Here is a 5,811-nt window from a genome sequence, read left to right on the forward strand (position 1 = left end):
ATAAAAATATAGCTCCAAGTAAGGTTACCGATAGAAGTAGACGAAAGAGGGGATGCCCAAGCTTTAGCTTTTAGGTGTACTTAGATTATCTTGGTGGTGCCATGAGCATCCCCAAGCTTAGGCTTTTGCCACTCCTTGTTCCATAATCCATCAAATCTTTACCCAAAACTTGAAAACTTCACAACACAAAACTTAAAGTAGAAAATCTCGCGAGCTCCGTTAGCGAAAGAAAACAAAAGACCACTTCAAGGTACTGTAATGAACTCATTCTTTATTTATATTGGTGTTAAACCTACTGTATTCCAACTTCTCTATGGATTATAAGCTATTTTACTAGCCATAGATTCATCAAAATAAGCAAACAACACACGGAAAACAGAATCTGTCAAAAACAGAACAGTCTGTAGTAATCTGTAGCTAGCGCAAGATCTGGAACCCCAAAAATTCTAAAATAAATTTCTGGACGTGAGGAATTTATCTATTAATCATATGCAAAAAGAATTAACTAAATATCACTTTCCAAATAAAAATTACAGCACTTCTCGTGAGCGCTAAAGTTTCTGTTTTTTACAGCAAGTTCAACAAGACTTTCCCCAAGTCTTCCCAACGGTTCTACTTGGCACAAACACTAATTAAACACAACACAACCAAAACATAGGCTAAATAAATTATTTATTACTAAACAGGAGTAAAAAATCAAGGAATAAAAAATGAAATTGGGTTGCCTCCCAACAAGCGCTATCGTTTAACGCCCCTAGCTAGGCATAACAAGCAAGAATAGATCTAGGTATTGCCATCTTTGGTAGGAAATTATTCAATGAGACATCTATCTCCCTTAGGAATTTCTTTCTTTATAGTGATTATCAAACTCTTAGGCACAAGATCGAAAAATTCGTTTGTAGAAATTCGTTCCTTAATGATAGCAAAAAGATTGGGATGAATACTTATAGATTTAAGATCCGCAGTTTCCTCACTAGATGATTCACCCTTATTTTTAGGAACATAAATAAGCTTGGCAATTTTAGTAGGAGGACTTGAAGTATTCTTTATGGAAGAAAAAGCGGTTCCAAAGTTTGTAATGATACCCTCAAGTTTATCGATTCTAGTGGAATCTAGATTTATTTTCTCATTAACTATGGGTTCCTTTTCCTTAATATTTTTCAAAGTCATTCCTACCCTAGATCCATATTGGGTAATTTTATTGTTGATATTTTTATCTAGATTTTTAATTAATTCAATGGTAGCAACTTTATTTTCAATAATTTCAAGTCTTTGCATAACATGCTCCAAAGTTAACATAGTTCCATTAACCAAAAGAGGTGGTGAGCCAAATAAATCTAACATAGCATTATAAGAATCAAAAGTATGGCTACCCAAGAAATTCCCTTCATAATAGGACTTCCCCCTCCGGGCGCGGAGTAATTGCGCTCGAGCTCAAATGAGCTCGTTATCTACGTGTCATAGCGCTCGTGGATCTGTGCCAGAGTTCTATACGCGCGCAGGCGGTTCGCCAGAAAATCGAGCGCTGTAGCGAAATACGTATGCGACAACGCTGGGTGGTGGGCCATTACTGCGGGGCAGGGTTGACGGACCTGAGGATAGTGTGGACGACCGTCAGTCTCGCGTGGTGAGCCGTGTGGATCAGAACCCGCGTCCCCGTTTGATCCGTGGACCAGGAAATTGGCTTTCCGTGTAGTGGTGGCAGCAGAAATGAATTGAGGGCAGGACCGAGATTCTTCTCGGCTACGGCGTGTGTCATTTGGAAGCTGAAGACCCGGGGACGGAGGCAACTAGCGCCGCTGGCGAGCCGCCATGGAGTTTCTGGTGCAACCAATTAGCAGGTGCGTGGATCTTTGCTTTTCCAGGGATGCTGCCCCCATTTTGTAGCCCTCTTGTTAGCTGATCCAGAGATGGATTTGTTGCAAGATTCAGATTTAGTCTGCTTGAGGAGATAGGGGAGTCGGTTCCTGTGGCTGTCAATGTCTCTACCGTGGCGGATCTACAAGTGGCACTGCAGGCGGAGCGGGAGGCAGCGCAACGGCGGTGGACAGCGGCGAAGCACAAATCTTGTTGGCAAAGGAGGCGGCGGCGAACAGAAGGGAGAGCTCGCCACCAAGGTCGGAGCTGTCGACGGGGGAGATGAATCCCCAAGCACCGGGGTGGAACAAAAGGTTGGTGAAGTAGAAACTTTGCCTTCCATCCGATATTATGTGACTTAGAAAATGGAAGTAGAAATGACTGAATATATCATGCAGTTAGAGCAAGTGCGGGTTGCTGTCTGCATTAATAAATTTCCTGCTGTATGTGCCTGTGTTTGCACACTAATTTGTTCTCTGCATTCACAAAATTTAGGCGCCTGTAGTCTCTGAAAGTACGGATGCAGGCTAATTACTCTCTGTAGTGAAAAGATTTCCGATTTATGTACTGGTAGTTGCAGACTGTTTGCTCCCTGTATTTAGATAATTTTTACTATACGAGAGCCTATGTTTTCAGTCTGGTTGATCTCTGCAGTAAGGAAATTACTAAATTATGTACTGGTGTTTGTAGTATGTTTGGTGTATGAATTTTGAAAATTCATAGATATGTGCCTGTGTTGGTAGGCTGATTGCTCCCTGCGATTAGAAAAAATCATGCTATATTTGCCTTTATTTTGTATGTTGATTGCTTTATAGGTAAGATCGATGAACAAAATCCATCTTCTTACTCTGCATATATGTGCATATTTTTTATTTACTAAAGGTGGAGAGGCATCCCAATGATAGCCACAACAAGTTCAGGAAGAATCTTGGAGCACCTTCTGTCAAGGATTTGAACTTTTGAAGCCATCTCTGTTCTCTTTCGGCTCCGCTTGATGGATGACCAAAAGTAGCTTTATATCCCCATGAAAGTCTCGAATGTTCCAGTAAGTATTGTTCATGTACATTATGAAAATGCTATTCGGTTTAGTCATGTTTTTATTCTGTCAAATGATGATTTTGTTAGTATAGTCGACAGTAAAAAGTTTAAACCCATTAGAGATTATTAAGCAAATGTTCACTGGAAAACAGATTGTGAGGGTTTGATTGAGATATGGAAAAGCCACAAGAAGAATCGTGCTTCTGTTCTACCTATTCTTGAAATCCAAGAGCTCGGTGGTTCTTTTTTTATTTTCTAGTTCAGCTTTGTAAGGCCTGAGTTAAATTTAGCTGCACATTTAACTGCCAAACATGCTTCTAGCTCCTTGCCGGAGTGTGCGCGGTTCTACTAGGTCCCGGCATCTCTGAACAATTGTATACAGCATGAATTTGCTGTTGTTGGTCAAGTAATATAAGCTATTGCTTCCCCAAAAAAACACAGTTGGCTTGCAGGGTAAAGACACCATGCCCGTCGCACGTGACTGCCTTTTGTTTCTGAACAATCATAGGTGCAGCAGCGCCTTGCAGGACACTGTGCCTGTCATGCGTGACTGCCTAAAAGCCATGAGGGGTTTTGCATAGAACCCTACAGAGAACGTGATTGTACCACAGTAGATATAAGTTTCGACTCCCTTGGAGAGGCGTACAATTTTTACAACATATATTCATGGGAGAAAGATTTTGGCATAAGGTATTGGAAGAGCAGATTGAGTGTGGAGAGGACGTATTGCATGCACGATATCGTCTGCGGATGCTTGGTGAGTACCATGAAAATGTGTCCCCATATGGTTTGAAACTTTGTTCAGTTTTATCAATGAACTGTCCTATTCCTGAAATGTAAGCCATCGATTTTATCCGTGTGAATCAGATTCCAGTCAAACATATAGTGAAGAGGTGGACAAAGGAAGCCTACTGCCAGCACACCTGGCCCATTATCATAAGGATCAAATGTATAGGAATCCGTTCTCGTATTGACACATCAGAATGTACATGCAAAGGAAGCTGAATGTGATTTGGACTGCAAAGAAGGGAAAGTTGTGAGTGCGGATCTGAACTGTTCATTATGTAATTCGAGATACAGTTTTTAGAGTCGTAACTGACGATGATCCATTTCACATGTATTGTTTTGGTGTTGTATTGATCTGCTGTTGTTGCACCGTTGAGCTCCTATGCATGTACTCTCCAAGGGAATGCTATGTGGTTTGTTTTCATGATCTCTGTGTGTGGGCAATCTGAGAGGTGATGAGGTGCACAGGTCATTCTGTGGATTACTGAAGATTATTTGTGCTGCAGCATTTTGGTTTGCTTTTGCGATGTCTGCATGGAAAACAATTGTGAAGTGAAACTGTTTTTCATGCTGCAGAACTGGGAGTTACTGAATTTGGATTTGGGTGCAGAGGAATTATTTGTGTACACCGCACTTGACACTTCCAGAGTTTGCCAATGTGTACAGGCAAGAACAAGTGGGAGTAAATGGGCCGATGAAGACGGCGTCCGTTGGTTCAGAATGGTAGGGTAACGGCCTGTATCGTTAAGAAGCATCCAAGCCGGCAAACGGGTAGCGGAGACGTCACATTAATGCTGGTCGGTAGGTGGGCCATGCCATGCATATATTATTTCGAATACACTGCCGTATACCTGGTGCAATGCGAATCTGGAAGCGCTTGGACGGGAAGGATAACGAGACCATCTCAACTCGGGCTCATAATAGGACTTCCCCCTCCGGTAATGGTATCAAGGATATATCTATACCAAGGACTAGCACCTACATAAAAATTGCGGAGAAGAACTGAAGTAGATTGCTTCCTGGTAGATCTATTTTGAGCATTGCAAATTCTATACCAAGCATATTTTAGATTTTCTCTCTCCCTTTGTTTAAAATTTAGAACTTCATTCTCGGGAGACAACCGAGAAGATACGAGACTAGCCATAATGACAAGCAAGCAAACTAACACACAAGCAAACAACAAGCAAACGGGCAAAAGAGGCAAATAGAGAGGGAGGAAGGAGAGAGATAGGGCGAATAAAACGGCAAGGGTGAAGTGGGGGAGGGGAAAACGAGACGCAAATGGCAAATAATGTAATGCGGGAGATAGGGATTGTGATGGGTACTTGGTATGTTGACTTTTGCGTAGACCTCCCCGGCAATGACGCCAGAAATGGCTCGTTGTCGGGTGTCGGTATCAAAACCGGCGGATCTCGGGTAGGGGGTCCCGAACTGTGTGTCTAGGTCGGATGGTAACATGAGGCAGGGTACACGATGTTTTACCCAGGTTCGGCCCCTCTTGATGGAGGTAAAACCCTATGTCCTGCTTGATTAATATTGATGATATGGGTAGTACAAGAGTACATCTACCATGAGATCAGAGAGGCTAAACCCTAGAAGCTAGCCTATGGTATGATTGTTGTTCGTCCTACGGACTAAAACTCTCCGGTTTATATAGACACCGGAGAGGGCTAGGGTTACATAGAGTCGGTTACAATGGTAGGAGATCTACATATCCGTATCGCCAAGCTTGCCTTCCACGCCAAGGAAAGTCCCTTCCGGACACGGGACGAAGTCTTCAATCTTGTATCTTCATAGTCCAGGAGTCCGGCCGAAGGTATAGTCCGGCCATCCGAACACCCCCTAACTCAGGACTCCCTCAGTAGCCCCTGAACCAGGCTTCAATGACGACGAGTCCGGCGTGCGGATTGTCTTCGGCATTGCAAGGCGGGTTCCTCCTCCAAGTACTTCATAAAAGATTTTGAACACAAGGGTAGTGTCCGGCTCTGCAAAATAAGTTTCCACATATTGACATAGAGAGAATAATATTTACACAAATCTAATCTGCTGACGTATTCTGTAGCATGACATCACACCATGGCCAAGTCTTTATTCGAATCATTTTATTGTCCCACCTCAGCACGTTTAGCA

At 42.7% G+C, this 5,811-nt stretch overlaps 1 long non-coding RNA gene across 1 annotated transcript; it reads left to right on the top strand.

Annotated features, from left to right (window-relative positions):
- Positions 1-1,641: 1,641 nt before the first annotated feature.
- Positions 1,642-3,011, top strand: LOC119359761. Its single transcript, XR_005172654.1, has 3 exons — positions 1,642-1,841; positions 1,933-2,171; positions 2,740-3,011. It is a non-coding gene; the product is annotated as an uncharacterized LOC119359761 (long non-coding RNA).
- The last annotated feature ends 2,800 nt before the right edge of the window (positions 3,012-5,811 follow it).

Source organism: Triticum dicoccoides, chromosome 2A (genome assembly GCF_002162155.2).
Source record: "Triticum dicoccoides isolate Atlit2015 ecotype Zavitan chromosome 2A, WEW_v2.0, whole genome shotgun sequence".
Classification (NCBI taxonomy): Eukaryota; Viridiplantae; Streptophyta; class Magnoliopsida; order Poales; family Poaceae; genus Triticum; species Triticum dicoccoides.